The sequence below is a fragment of the Delphinapterus leucas genome, chromosome 17 (genome assembly GCF_059928025.1).
Source record: "Delphinapterus leucas isolate spDelLeu-1000000601 "Yukka" chromosome 17, BTC_Dleu_Yukka2, whole genome shotgun sequence".
NCBI lineage: Eukaryota > Metazoa > Chordata > Mammalia > Artiodactyla > Monodontidae > Delphinapterus > Delphinapterus leucas.
The window spans coordinates 53,703,853-53,718,853 of record NC_143145.1 but is presented as its reverse complement, the minus strand read 5'-3'; the positions used below and the strand labels follow the sequence as shown (position 1 = coordinate 53,718,853).

The 15,001-nt window shown below is 43.2% G+C and overlaps 1 long non-coding RNA gene across 4 annotated transcripts; it reads right to left on the bottom strand.

The window, feature by feature from the left end:
- Nucleotides 1–5,128: 5,128 nt before the first annotated feature.
- LOC149747036 (uncharacterized) lies at nt 5,129–15,001 on the bottom strand. 4 transcript variants are annotated; one of them, XR_016388535.1, is made up of 7 exons: nt 13,582–15,001; nt 10,124–10,411; nt 9,171–9,341; nt 7,991–8,894; nt 7,596–7,740; nt 6,529–6,624; nt 5,129–5,369 (listed from the first exon to the last, which is right to left on the bottom strand). It is a non-coding gene; the product is annotated as an uncharacterized LOC149747036 (long non-coding RNA). The 4 variants fall into 4 exon arrangements; XR_016388534.1 differs by lacking the exon at nt 13,582–15,001 and having other exon boundaries at nt 10,124–11,068; XR_016388536.1 differs by lacking the exon at nt 13,582–15,001 and having other exon boundaries at nt 7,645–7,740; nt 10,124–11,068.

Here is a 15,001-nt window from a genome sequence, read left to right as displayed (position 1 = left end):
AATGGGAATAGGGACATACATATAGAAAATTACCTTAAATGTAAATACACTAAATGCTCCCACCAAAAGACACAGATTGGCTGAATGGATACAAAAACAAGACCCATATAGATGCTGTCTACAAGAGACCCGCTTCAGACCTAGAGACACATACAGACTAAAAGTAAGGGGATGGAAAAAGATATTCCATGCAAATGGAAACCAAAAGAAAGCCGGAGTAGCAATTCTCATATCAGTCAAAATAGACTTTAAAATAAAGACTATTAGAAGAGACAAAGGACACTACATAATGATCAAGGGATCGATCCAAGAAGAAGATATAACAATTGTAAATGTTTATGCACCCAACATAGGAGCACCTCAATACACAAGGCAAATACTAATAGCCATAAAAGGAGAAATCGACAGTAACACATTCATAGTAGGGGACTTTAACACCCCACTTTCACCAATGGACAGATCATCCAAAATGAAAATAAATAAGGAAACACAAGCTTTAAATGATACGTTAAACAAGATGGACTTAATTGCTATTTATAGGACATTCAATCCAAAAACAACAGAATACACATTTTTCTCAAGTGCTCGTGGAACATTCTCCAGGATAGATCATATCTTGGGTCACAAATCAAGCCTTGGTAAATTTAAGGAAATTGAAATTGTATCAAGTACCTTTTCCGACCAAAACGCTATGAGACTAGACATCAATTACAGGAAAAGATCTGTAAAAACTACAATCACGTGGAGGCTAAACAATACACTACTTAATAACGAAGTGATCACTGAAGAAGTCAAAGAGGAAATCAAAAAATACCTAGAAGCAAATGACAATGGAGACACGACGACCCAAAACTTATGGGATGCAGCAAAAGCGCTTCTAAGAGGGAAGTTTATAGCAATACAATCCTACCTTAAGAAACAGGAAACATCTCGAATAAACAACCTAAACTTGCATCTAAAGCAATTAGAGAAAGAAGAAGAAAAAAAGCCCAAAGTTAGCAGAAGGACAGAAATCATAAAGATCAGATCAGAAATAAATGAAAAAGAAATGAAGGAAACGATAGCAAAGATCAATAAAACTAAAAGCTGGTTCTCTGAGCAGATAAACAAAATTGATAAACCATTAGCCAGATTCATCAAGAAAAAAAGGGAGAAGAGTCAAATCAATAGAATCAGAAATGAAAAAGTAGAAGTAACAACTGACACTGCAGAAATACAAAAGATCATGAGAGATTACCACAGGCAACTCTATGCCAATAAAATGGACAACATGGAAGAAGTGGACAAATTCTTAGAAATGCACAAGGTGCCAAGACTGAATCAGGAAAAAACGGAAAATATGAACAGAAGAATCACAAGCACTGAAATTGAAACTGTGATTAAAAATCTTCCAACAATCAAAAACCCAGGACCAGATGGCTTCACAGGCGAATTCTATCAAACGTTTAGAGAAGAGCTAACAGCTATCCTTCTCAAACCCTTCCAAAATATAGCAGAGGGAGGAACACTCCCAAACTCATTCTACGAGGCCACCATCACCCTGATACCAAAACCAGACAAGGATGTCACAAAGAAAGGAAACTACAGGCCAATATAACTGATGAACATAGATGCAAAAATCCTGAACAAAATACTAGCAAACAGAATCCAAGAGCACATTCAAAGGATCATACACCATGATCAAGTGGGGTTTATTCCAGGAATGCAAGGATTCTTCAATATACGCAAATCAATCAATGTGATACACCATATTAACAGATTGAAGGAGAAAAACCATATGGTCATCTCAATAGATGCAGAGAAAGCTTTCGACAAAATTCAACACCCATTTATGATAAAAACCCTGCAGAAAATAGGCATAGAGGGAACTTTCCTCAACATAATAAAGGCCATATATGACAAACCCACAGCCAACACCATCCTCAATGGTGAAAAACTGAAAGAATTTCCACTAAGATCAGGAAAAAGACAAGGTTGCCCACTCCCACCACTCTTATTCAACATAATTTTGGAAGTTTTAGCCACAGCAATCAGAGAAGAAAAGGAAATAAAGGGAATCCAAATCGGAAAAGAAGAAGTAAAGCTGTCACTGTTTGCAGATGACATGATACTATACATAGAGAATCCTAAAGATGCTACCAGAAAACTACTAGAACTAATCAATGAATTTGGTAGAGTTGCAGGAAACAAAATTAATGCACAGAAATCTCTTGCATTCTTATACACTAACGATGAAAAATCTGAAAGTGAAATCAAGAAAACACTCCCATTTACCATTGCAACAAAAAGAATAAAATATCTACGAATAAACCTACCTAAGGAGACAAAAGACCTATATGAAGAAAATTATAAGACACTGATGTAAGAAATTACAGATGATACAAATAGATGGAGAGATATACCATGTTCTTGGATTGGAAGAATCAACATTGTGAAAATGACTCTACTACCCAAAGCAATCTACAGATTCAATGCAATTCCTATCAAACTATCACTGGCATTTTTCACAGAACTACAAGTAAAAATTTCACAATTTGTATGGAAACACAAAAGACCCCAAATAGCCAAAGCTATCTTGAGAACAAAACACGGAGCTGGAGGAATCAGGCTACCTGAGTTCAGACTCTACTACAAAGCTACAGTAATCAAGACAGTATGGTACTGGCACAAAAACAGAGAGATAGATCAATGGAGCAGGATAGAAAGCCCAGAGATAAACCCACACACATATGGTCACCTTATCTTTGATAAAGGAGGCAGGAATGTACAATGGAGAAAGGACAGCCTCTTCAATAAATTGTGCTGGGAAAACTGGACAGGTACATGTCAAAGTATGAGATTAGATCACTCCCTAACAGCATACACAAAAATAAGCTCAAAATGGATTAAAGACCTAAATGTGAGGCCAGACACTATCAAACTCTTAGAGGAAATCATAGGCAGGACACTCTATGACATAAATCACAGCAAGATCCTTTTTGACCCACCTCCTAGAGAAATGGAAATAAAAACAAAAATAAACAAATGGGACCTAATGAAACTTCAAAGCTTTCGCACAGCAAAGGAAACCATAAACAAGACCAAAAGACAACCCTCAGAATGGGAGAAAATATTTGCAACTGAAGCAACTGACAAAGGATTAATTTCCAAAATTTACAAGCAGCACATGCAGCTCAATAACGAAAAAAGAAAACAAGCCAATCCAAAAATGGGCAGAAGATCTAAATAGACATTTCTCCAAAGAAAATATACAGACTGCCAACAAACACATGAAAGAATGATCAACATCATTAATCATTAGAGAAATGCAAATCAAAACTACAATGAGATATCATCTCACACCAGTCAGAATGGCCATCATCAAAAATCTAGAAACAATAAATGCTGGAGAGGGTGTGGAGAAAAGGGAACACTCTTTCACTGCTGGTGGGAATGTGAATTGGTTCAGCCACTGTGGAGAACACTATGGAGGTTCCTTAAAAAACTACAAATAGAACTACCATATGACCCAGCAATCCCACTACTGGGCATACACCCTGAGAAAGCCAAAATTCAAAAAGAGTCATGTACCAAAATGTTCATTGCAGCTCTATTTACAATAGCCCGGAGATGGAAACAACCTAAGTGCCCGTAATCTGATGAATGGATAAAGAAGATGTGGCACATATATACAATGGAATATTACTCAGCCATAAAAAGAAATGAAATTCAGCTATTTGTAATGAGGTGGATAGACCTAGAGTCTGTCATACAGAGTGAAGTAAGTCAGAAAGAGAAAGACAAATACCGTATGCTAACACATATATATGGAATTTAAGAAAAAAAAATGTCATGAAGAACCTGGGGGTAAGACAGGAATAAAGACAGAGACCTACTAGAGAACGAACTTGAGGATATGGGGAGGGGGAAGGTTAAGCTGTGACAAAGCGAGAGAGAGGCATAGACATATATACACTAACAAACGTAAGGTAGATAACTAGTGGAAGCAGCCGCATAGCACAGAGATATCAGCTCGGTGCTTTGTGACCGCCTGGAGGGGTGGGATAGGGAGGGTGGGAGGGAGGGAGACGCAAGCGGGAAGAGATATGGGAACATATGTATGTGTGTAACTGATTCACTTTGTTATAAAGCGGAAACTAACACACCTTTGTAAAGCAATTATACCCCAATAAAGATGTTTAAAAAAAAAAAAAGAAAATATATAGGCGAAGGGTAAAAGGGTTGGAATAGATATACCATAACAGTAAAAACAAAACAAAACAACAACAACAAAACCGGAGTGGCTAAGAAAATATCAGAAAAAAATTACATTTTAAGACGAAAATTTTTACCAGAGACAAAGACATTTTAAAATGATAAAATGATTATTCCATCTAGAATGCATAATAATTATAAACTTATATGCACGTAACAACAGGACTTCAAAATACAATGAAGCAAAATCGACACAACAGAAAAGAGAAACAGACAGTTCTACAATAATAGTCGTATACTTTAAAACCCTTCTTTCAATAGCAGAACAGACAGAAAATCAACAAGAAAATAAAAACCTTGAACAGCATTATCAATCAAGTAGACCTAACAGCCATCTAAAAAACATTCCACCCAACAGCATCAGAATATACATTCTTTTCAAATGCACATGGATATACTATATGCTAGAGCATAAAACAAATTTCAGTACATTTTAAAGGATATAAACCATACGAAGAGTGCTCTCAGATGACAACAGAATGCAATAAGAAATCGTTAACAGAAAGAAATTTGTTGAAAATCACAAATGGAAATTAAAGAATATATTCCTAAATAATTCATGGGTCAAGTAAGAACTCGTAAGGGGAATTAGAAATAATTTGAGATGAATTAAAATGAAAGTATAACATATTAATACTTGATTGGTCCCACATACTCTTCTGAAAAGCAGAGGGGTTAGACAAAGAGATCTAAATTAATTAAAAAATCATTTATTATTCTGGGAATAAAAAGAACTGGGCTTAGTCTCAGTTTTGCCTTTATCTTTGTGTCTGTTGATTATCTTGGAATAGTCATTACATAATCAACATACAGTTGCCAGCTCAGGAATCAAATACTGTCATCTCTAGGGCTACCATAACAAGATACCACAAACTTGTTAGCTTAAAAGAACAGAAATTTATTTTATCACAGCTCTAGAGGCCAGAAGTTCAAACTCGAAGTGTTGAGAGGACCATGTTCTTTCTGACGCCTCAAGGGGAGGATCCTTCTTTGTCTTAACCAGATTCTGGTGGTGGCCATCAATCACTGGTGTTGGCAGTTTTTTGATTTGCAGCTGCATCACTCTGGTCTCTTTCACTCTTGTCACATGGAATTGTCTCTGTGTGTTTCTGTCTCTGGAAACAATTTGAATAGAAATTTCTATTTTTAAAAAACAAACTGTTGATTATTATGCTCTATTTAGATACTTCCTCTAACCCCCACCCACCTCCATTTCCCCATATGTATTTGAGAAGGAAAGAGGAACTCCTGTGAGCTATCATATTGGAAAGAATCAATAATACAATGTTTTACTAGAGATGCCTCTTATCTAAAATATTTGAATTAAATATAAAATCTGGGGAAATTATCGCCCAGTTTCCCTCTTCTAGAGGCATGTTCTAAATGACAGGCGGCAGAATATTCTATACCCATGAGGTTTGCTGACCTTATTGATTTGGGCCAGGATCTGTATTTTCTCTCTAAAGAAAACAGTATTCTCTCTTTACTTTCTTTAATATATAATGTTGGTGTCTTAAGTTTATTGTCAGAGAGGATGCTTATAGCTCAAATGATTTGGTTGTATTTCACCAGGATTATTACAAGATAGTCAAACAATGGCCGGGCTCCAGGATAGACCTCGGTCCCTTTGGTCCACTGGGATACTGATCTGAAAGCCACTGTTTTCTTATATTCCAAAGACCAAATAAATAAACAAACAAAAAAACAAGTAAATGAAACTATTTTAAAACCAACTCTCTTTTCTTCCTCATCCATGTTAATTCTCTTCTACCTAAAATTACTTCCTGGAAGTGATTTTTATGTTTCTTAGAGCTTCTTTACGTATATATCCACACTAATGCATATAAAACTGTGCCTTGTAGATCTTATACTTTTTCCATTTGAATAACTATTTTCTCATGTCATATAGAGTTTATCCATTGTCCTAGATATGCATTTTCCCTGTGTATTTGAGCATCATAGGAAGATAAATTCTACTCTTGAAAATGTTAACTGGTCACTGAGACACAGAAAGCTATTATTCTTACCAGTTTTCAATAGTGAGTAGATTCTGTAGGGGTGGGATTTTAAGATGTAAGTATACTGTTTTTCTACACTCAAATTCCGTTCCCCTTATCATAGAAATTGACCAGCGAAGTGTGCTGCTGACTTTTCAGAATCCATGTACATATAATCCATTGTTATTAGATATAACATTGGTCAGAAAAGCATACTGTGAAATGTTGCTTTTATTTAAACTCCCACTATTTTCACTACATGGTTTCAAGATTTTACTTCATTATTGTCCTCTGGTGGTGGGCTCTGTGAACTGCATATTTACGGGTCTGGAGCACATATCTTCCCGGAGGTATACAACTCCTCAGGTACCAGCTAAAGAGTAGATGATAAGAAGCATTCAGATTTATTAAAACTCATTAAGAATATCAGTAGCCTGACTGTTGTTTCTAAAAATATAAAATATTTATCCTTCTGTTGTCAAACAACCATATTTCATGAAAAGAAGTATAAATCTTTTTTTGCTTGCAATAGAAGAACGATAATTGAAGATATTCTTCATTTGGACCAAATACCTTCTCTGAAAATATAAGTTAAAATAGGAGTTGAAATTTCCAAAATATTCTTTAGGAAATAAAACTCCACATATAATTTCAAATTATAATTTAGTTTTACCTTAAATTTAAATATCTATATTGAATTTAATTTAAGGAAGGAAGGAAGGAAGAAAGAAAGAAGAAAAGAAGGAAAGAAGGAAAGAAAGAAAGGATGGAGGGAGGGAGGGACGGTGGGAGGAAGGAAGGAAGGGAGGAGGGAAGGAAGGAAAAAGGAAAGAAAGAAAGAAGATAAAGTAAAATAAAATATAATAAAGTTATTAAATTAAAAATTACTTATTAAGAAAAAAAAACGAACGGATAGAACCTTTGGATAAATGGTGGAAGCAAAGCTATACAGACAAAATCTCATACAGAAGCATACACTTACAAACTCACAAAAAGAGGAATAGGGGGAAAAAATCATAAATCTTGCTCTCAAAGTCCACCTCCTCAATTTGGGATGATTCTTTGTCTAAATGAGGGAAGGAAAGAAGGAAGGAAGGAAGGAAGGAAGGAAGGAAAGAAAGAAAGAAAGAAAGAAAGAAAGAAAGAAAGAAAGAAAGAAAGAAAGAAAGAAAGAGAGAAAGAAAGAAAGAAAGAAAGAAGATAAAGTAATATAAAATAAAGTTATTAAAATAAAAATAATTATTAAGAAAAAAATTTTTTAAAACTACAGAACCCTAGAACAAATGGTGGAAGCAAAGCTATACAGGCAAAATCTCACAGAGAAGCATACACATACACACTCACAAAAAGAGGTAAAGGGGAAAAAATGATAAATCTTGCTCTCAAAGTCCACCTCCTCAATTTGGGATGATTCGTTGTCTATTCATGTATTCCACAGATGCAGGGTACATCAAGTTGATTGTGGAGCTTTAATCCGCTGCTTCTGAGGCTGCTGGGAGAGATTTCCCTTTCTGTTCTTTGTTTGCACCGCTCCCAGGGGCTCAGCTTTGGATTTGGCCCCGCCTCTGCGTGTAGGTCGCTGGAGGGCGTCTGTTTTTCACTCAGACAAGACGGGGTTAAAGGAGCCGCTGATTCGGGGGCTCTGGCTCACTCAGGCCGGGGGGAGGGAGGGGCACGGAGTGCGGGGCGAGCCTGCGGCGCCACGGGCCGGTGTGACTTTGCACCAGCCTGAGGCTCACCGTGCGTTCTCCCGGGGAAGTTGTCCCTGGATCCCGGGAACCTGGCAGTGGCGGGCTGCACAGGCTCCGCGGAAGCGGGGTGTGGATAGTGACCTGTGCTCGCACACAGCCTTTTTGGTGGCGGCAGCAGCAGCCTTAGCGTGTCATGCCCGTCTCTGGGGTCCGCGCTTTTAGCCACGACTCGCGCCCGTCTCTGGAGCTCCTTTAAGCAGCGCTCTTAATCCCCTCTCCTCGCGCAGTAGGAAACAAAGAGGGAAGAAAATGTCTCTTGCCTCTTCGGCAGCTCCAGATCTTTTCCCGGACTCCCTCCCGGCTAGCCGTGGTGCACTAACCCCTTCAGGCTCTGTTCACGCCACCAACCCCAGTCCTCTCCCTGCGCTCCGACTAAAGCCCGATCCTCAGCTTGCAGCCCCGCCCAGCCCCGCGGCTGAGCAGACAAACCTCTCGGGCTGGTGAGTGCCAGTTGGCACCTATCCTCTGTGCGGGAATCTCTCCGCTTTCCCTCCGCACCCCTGTGGCTGTGCTCTCCTCCGCGGCTCCTAAGCTTCCCCCCTCCGCCACGCGCACCCTCCTCCCGCGAAGGGGCTTCCTAGTGTGTGGAATCCTTTCCTCCTTCACAGCTCCCTCCCACTGGTGCAGGTCCCGTCCCTATTCTTTTGTCTCTGTTTTTTCTTTTTTTCTTTGGCCCTACCCAGGTATGTGGGGAGTTTCTTGCCTTTTGGGAGGTCTGAGGTCTTCTGCCAGCGTTCAGTAGGTGTTCTGTAGGAGTTGTTCCACGTGTAGATGTATTTCTGGTGTATCTGTGGGGAGGAAGGTGATCTCCGCGTCTTACTCTTCCGCCATCTTCCCCTCCCAGGTATCCGTTTTTTCTAGACTTTTCTTTCTTCAGCTCACAAAGGGGCCCCTGAGGATTAAGCAGAGGAACGTCAGGGTTTCTTCCAGGCCAGCTTCAGCCCTGGGATGTTCAGGGCAGACTCTCATTACAAACCTCAGTTTCTGAGGCTCCTGGCTTATGGCCATTTAGTATAGAAGGAGGCTCCTGGCTGGGGAAGGCTCAGACAAAACGATGCAGGTTCTAATCTGTGGCAGTGGGCAGTGGGGGGCGGGGGGTGTCAGTGCAGGAAGAGGCATTCGCTGCCTTAGGCATTTAAACCGTTGCCTTCTCTTCAGGATGACTCACCTGCAAGATTCTGTGGGGTCCGCCTCCTGCCACCATGCTACAATTGCCGGATTTTGGGTCTGGAGCAACCCAGGTCTTCGTCCGGCATTTCCAGAGAGTGCTTTCTCTTCGGAGCACGTCTGGGGACTGGCTTCTCTGCTTCCACCTTGGCTGGCGAGGCCAAAGGAGCATCTTCCATGGGGAAGAGAGGGAAGACATTCCAGTTTGGAAGAACAAAAGCAAAGACACACTCTTCTCTACCTTGTCCTGCCCCAAATATAAATTCATAGCACCTTCACATTTTTATAACTATGGACTTAAAAAGACCAAGAGATTAAGGGGCCTACCCAGTGTTACACAGGTAGTGGAGAGGTGTTCTGCTCAATGGTTAGGTTCATGGTGGGGCTCCGGATTTACAGCTGATAGGAATGTGAGGACAAGCTCATGCCATTTCAAACATTTCCAAGTGGTACTGAGAGAGATGTTGAAGGTGCAAAATGAGGGTGCTGAATGACCTCACAAAGTGGGGATGGTGGGCCCATTTTAACATGAAATTGAAAATAAATTCATGACAAAAGGACATAATAGAAAATGACAACATAATCATAACACTCCCCTCTCCCCTGGAAGTAAAATTCATTAGAATCCTCTCTCTCTCCACCATGAAAGGATGAGATAAAGTCTCAGCAGCAGCCCCCGTGAAAAACATGGTCAACAGGGTGAAGAGGTGTCACTAAGACCATATGGTGCGACTCAGAGAAGCAAAGAGACAGCTCTGCCCTTAGCCTGATGAGGCCCACAGGAAGGAACATGTGTGGCAACCTTGGATAGTGTGGCAATGAGAGAGAACCTTCTTTAGGAGGGGACTCCCTGCTGCCACCTTGAAAAAGCAAATATGGGACATTCGTTTACTGTGGCTCTTGCAGAGGCGATGTGCCCAGAGGTTGGGCCACCCTGCTTGACAATCAAAGCACCTTGTATTCCTGTGCTGCTTGAAAGCTCCAATCGCCGGATTTTGGGTCTGGGGCAACCCAGGTCTTCGTCCGACCATTCCAGAGAGTGCTTTCTCTTCGGAGCACGTCTGGGGACTGGCTTCTCTGCTTCTACCTTAGCTGGCGTGGCCAAAGGAACATCCCCGTAGAGCCGGTAGCCACCAACCAGGCAGTATGTCTCCCCATGCCAGCCCAACTGCGTTTCTCCACACCCGCGGTACAGGACATGGTAGTGACCAGGTGTAGGATGAGAAGCGGGAGCCACTGCTGCTGCAAAGAAAATCAGAACTGATCAGTCACTTCTGCTGTGCACAGTCTCCTGCCAGAATTTCCCTCTCTCATGTCTCTCCCAGTTTCTGGCTGAAGACCTTTTAATCTACTTGACGTCCAAAACACAGCCTTGGCGCATCATCTCTATGAGTCCCTAGAGAAGGGACACTGGCTGCAAAAGCAATCCCTAGAGCCTAGGGCTGCAGCACATGAGGAAGTCTCTTCACCATTCCCAGGGAAAACAGTAGAACCCGAAAGTAATTGCAATCATGATCCTCTCCATCTCTCGCTTCCACAACAGAGAAAACATTTCTTGCAGTCTGTCACTTCTGAGGCTTTCATGGAAATGTCTTTCAAGTTTTGGAAAAAAATAATCTAATATAAATTGGTTAAGAGCCCCGCCCACCTTGGCAACCCCTCTTGGGCCCCATTTATACTGCCTATTTCAACCACACTGAACTCTAGCTGTCTAATACTTTTATGTCGATTAGAACAAGGCCAAATACTGAGGCAGAGTGATCAGGAGACTCAGAACCGGGTTCTGGGTACCAAGTCTAGGCTCACATCAACCCAGCCTCCTGGGACACCATCTCCTCAGCCCTCCAGTCTCATTAGCACTTCATCACCGCCCCCCCCTTCGTTCTTACGGTCTTCCCATCAATATGGCAACACCCTCTCCCCTAGTACTCAGCAACTCAGTAAGGGATGTGTCTGAGGGGACCGATATAGATGTCTACATGATAGCACAGTGGTGCCTGGGTTTGAAGGTGCGGTTCAAGAGTGGCCCTGTTCCTCAAACCGCTCCATTTGCAACTTGCCAACAAAAATGCGCTTGTCTTTTGTTAAGAGGCCAATCAGGAAAGGGTCTGAATGGAAGCATCCTGTAGCCCAAAGGGTAAGGCTACATTTATAAAGCTCAGAACCGTCCTGCACACTTGTCCAGGGATGAGCTTTCACTTGTCCTCAGCAGTGAGAACTGTGCGTCCCTGAAGGCGTCCCAGGTCACTGGTATTACTTACATTTGGGGGGAAAGTGCTCAGCTGTACGTAGTTGGCAACCCCCACAGGAACATGTGCCAGCCGGGTGAGGTTGTGTGTATATCACACCTCCTGTAGAGTTGCCCTGTCTGGGTGTACCTGCTGCACTGCCCACCCAGGGAACAGAGCACAGGTTAGAGTACACATACACTACCCGGTCACACATTCTCACACAGACAGCCAAAAAGATTGGTATCTGGTGGAGAACGGGTAGAGTAGTTTCTCTGAGTGCAGCCCGTTTGCACAGTTATGCTGCCATGGAAACCCTGAGAACGCCTGTGAGGGCATCACTACCCAGTGACGTCATATATGGAACCTTTGACTTGAGGGGCAGGCTTGAGGAGGAGGGGCAGTTTTGTGGAGGAGAACAGGGTAGAGGCAAAGGTACTCTGCCTCGCCCCTCACCCCTGGGCCTCCCCACCCACGCCCCAGCCTAGTAGACACCCCACGTGGGGCGTGCCGGTGGGCTGGCACAGCCGCAGGGGCCACAGGAGGGCAAGAGACACCCATATTCTGAGTTTGGCTTGAGAGACAAGATTAACGTAAGAGACAGCTAGGTTGTATGGCACTGACCCTAAGAGGCAGAGATTTGTGTGGCCTGGGGAATCAGGGAAGGCTCCTTGGCAGTCGGCCTGAAGGACAAGTGAGATTTGGACCCATGCGGAAGAGAGGGAAGACATTCCAGTTTGGAAGAATAAAGGAAAAGACACACTCTTCTCGACCTTGTCGTGCCCCAAATATAAATCCATAGCACCCTCACATTTTTACAACTGAGGACTTAAAAAAACCAAGAGGCTACGGGGCCTACCCAGTGTTACACAGGTAGTGGAGAGGTGTTCTGCTCAATGGTTAGGTTCATGTCGGGGCTCCACATTTACAGCTAATAGGAATGTGAGGACAAGCTCATGCCATTTCAAATATTTCCAAGTGATACCGAGAGAGATGTTAAAGGAGCAAAAGGAGGGTGCTGAATGACCTCACAAAGTGGAAATGGTGGGCCCACTTTTAACATGAAATTGAAAACAAATTCATGACACAAGGACATAATAGAAAATGACAACATAATCATTACACTCCCCTCTCCCCTAGAAGTAAAACTCATTAGAATCCTCTTTCTCTCCACCATGAAAGGATGAGAGAAAGACTCAGCAGCAGCTCCCATGAAAAACATGGTCAACAGTGTGAAGAGGTGTTTCTAAGACGATTTGGTCCGACTCAGAGAAGGAAAGAGACAACTCTGCCCTTAGCCTGATCAAGCCTACGGGAAGGAACATTTGCGGCAGGCTTTGATAGTGTGGCAATGAGAGACAACCTTCTTTAGGAGGGGACTCCCTGTTGCCGACCTCGAAAAAGCAAAGGTGGGACATTCGTTCACTGGGGCTGTTGCAGAGGCGATGTGCCCGGGAGGTAGAGACTGCTTCGACTACCATTTTAGAGGTTGGACCACCCTGGTTGAAAACCACAGCACCTTCTATTCCTAAACTGCTTGAATCAGCGGGTGCACGTTAGGACACACGAAGTCAGGCCCCATTTGGAGCAGATTGCCTTTGGGAATGGTAGAATGTAAAATGTGAAGGGGAATGCTCTGGAGGAGCTTTGTCATGGCAGGTGGGCCAGCATGAGACCACTCAGATTCTCCAAGGCTCCAGAGATTACTTGGCTGGGAGCATCCCTCTGATGTGGTGGGGGAACTTCTACCTTAATAGGACCTGGCTGGGCATCTGGGAGAGGCAGAATAAATGGTTTATTAACTACGAGAGCGAGAGACTCACCTGGGGGGTTCCACAAAAGCACTTAAAAAGACTTGTACCTGGATTCTTGAGCCAACCCCAAGAAAACTTATCTAGATGTGGAGTAGGGCTCAGGAAGCTGCACTTTTAATAAGCTTCCTGGGCAGTCCCACCACAGTGGTCCATGGATAGAATGACCAAATTACTGTGTATTCTCGGTTGCTTTTGGGAGTCAAAGCGGGCAATATGAGAAACCGCAGCAGCCCTACGTATAAACAGGGAATATTCAAGGCAAACAGAGGTGTTTAGTTATTCTATGCATGAATCAGATTTGAGAAAAGCTAGCCTGCTGGTTAAAGAACACAACCCTTACGACAGACAGACCAGATTCTGTCCTACTTACTTGTGTGATTTTGACCAAGTTCTTTTATCCTTCTGACTGTTTCTTCATATGGAAAAGAGCTATGGCTGTACATTTAGCACAATATTCTCTTTTGGCAAAAGTTGCTCTGGGTCCATGTGTGCTCTCTGCAACGTAATCCTTTACAGTGCGCAAGCATTTTTAAGTTGTTTGGTGAAGTACTACACTTGACTTTTAACTGTCCATTACTTCGGGCAAAGCTTATGTAGTGCTGCAGAGACTAGAACCTATGCAGAGATAGTGAGAGGATGTTATAAGCTTATTCTGCCGGTTTATGAAAAACTTTTAACCTTTTCTCCTCTTCCTCAACCTGCCACCAAGAGATGAGAAAGAAGGCAGAGCCTGGAAATGCACACCAAGCAATACTTCTGGGGAGTTAGTTGGAGCGGGAGGGCTGACGCCTGAGCCCAGCTCCGCTTAGCCGTGCGGGTCCGCGGCGTGTCCAGCGGCTGTGGCGGAACCCGAGGGTGGTGGGCGTGGGCCCGTGTCGCGGCTGCACTGGAGCGGTGAGTGAGGGCCATGGGCCGTTCTTGCGCGGCCGCCACATTCCCAGACCGCCCGCCAGCCCTCCTGGTTCCTTCGCCGCTCCCCGCCGCCGGGAGCCGGGAGCCCAGAGAAGCCCGCAAACGGGCACCTGCGCCCGCCGCCCGGAGATACACCAGAAATACATCTACACGAGGAACAACTCCTACATAACACCTACTGAACTCTGGCAGAAGACCTCAGACCTCCCAAAAGGGAAGAAAGTCCCCACGTACCTGGACGTGCGGATGAAAGGCTCTTGGTGCTGCAGCCAGGAGGCAGTGCTGTGCCTCTGAGGTGGGAGAGTCAACTGCAGGACACTGGTCCACAAGAGACCTCCCAGCTCCACGTAATATCAAATGGCGAAAATCTCCCAGAGATCTCCATCTCAACAACAGCACGCAGAATCACTCAACGACCAGCAAGCTACAGTGCTGGACACCCTATGGCAAACAACTAGCAAGACAGGAACACAACCCCACCCATTAGCAGAGAGGCTGCCGAAAATCATAATAAGTCCACAGACACCCCAAAACACACCAACAGACGTGGACCTGCCCACCAGAAAGACAAGATCCAGCCTCATCCACCAGAACACAGGCACTACTGCCCTCCACCTGGAAGCCTACACAACCCACGGAAACAACTTTCGCCACTGGGGACAGACACCAAAAACAAAGGGAACTACGAACGTGCAGCCTGCAAAAAGGAGACCCAAAACACAGTAAGAGAAGCAAAATGAGAAGACAGAAAAACACACATCAGATGAAGGAGCAAGATAAAAACACACCAGACCTAACAAATGAAGAGGAAATAGGCAGTCTACCTGAAAGAGAATTCAGAATAATGATAGTAGAGAGGATCCAATATCTTGGAGATA